Source organism: Octodon degus, unplaced genomic scaffold (genome assembly GCF_000260255.1).
Source record: "Octodon degus isolate 3935 unplaced genomic scaffold, OctDeg1.0 scaffold00018, whole genome shotgun sequence".
NCBI lineage: Eukaryota > Metazoa > Chordata > Mammalia > Rodentia > Octodontidae > Octodon > Octodon degus.
The window spans coordinates 23,692,108-23,692,922 of NW_004524594.1; positions in this window are offsets into that span (position 1 = coordinate 23,692,108).

Sequence of the window (815 nt, forward strand, 5' to 3'; positions counted from 1 at the left end):
ATTAACCACTAAGAAGAATATATGCAGTGTATTATTTGTTGAAACTGTACTTTCGATTTGATTTGAAACTGTCTCATTGCTGTATGTTTATCAATAAAACTTTGAAAAGAAAAAAAAATAAATAAATAAATACATTGCATATGGTTGTCTTAGTGGTTATTCATTGTAAAAGATGCAGACATGATATCCTGTCCTACTAGAACAAATCTTTTTATTCATTGAATTAAGAGAATGTAGCTGTATATCTATCCTAACTATTTTGAATATACAGATACAATATGGTCATTCATTTGTACCCCTTTTTTTGTTTAGTTTTGTCAGAGAAAGATATTCCACTGTCATTTAAATATTGTAAGCAAGTAAATTCAGGAAAATATTCCAATATAGTCCAGTAGTCCATAATACTAGTGGATTATCCGTAGGACTGTCAATGTCAGAAGTTGTTGACTTGAGCCTTTACTATTAATATGGCTTTACTTTATACCTCTTTTTTATACTTTTCTGCTGGATGGTTAAGACCAAGATAAAGCAAGACTTATATAACATGAAATGTAACTTTTGTATCTGATAAGGTCAGTCAAGTCCCTCGGGATTTATCCTGTAACCCTGTACTGCACGTTGTAGATCCTTTGTCAGGGTCAGCCATGTGAATGAGTCACAGTCGTTGTTTGACCAATTTGTTTTCTGTGAAAGCCTGAGAGAATGTTTTCTCTCCATGTGACTCTCCTTAAGCACACTATACATCATCAATCATATTCCTCTGTACCTCCATAATCTCCTTGATCAGAAAGTTTGGGACACAACTGAATTATATG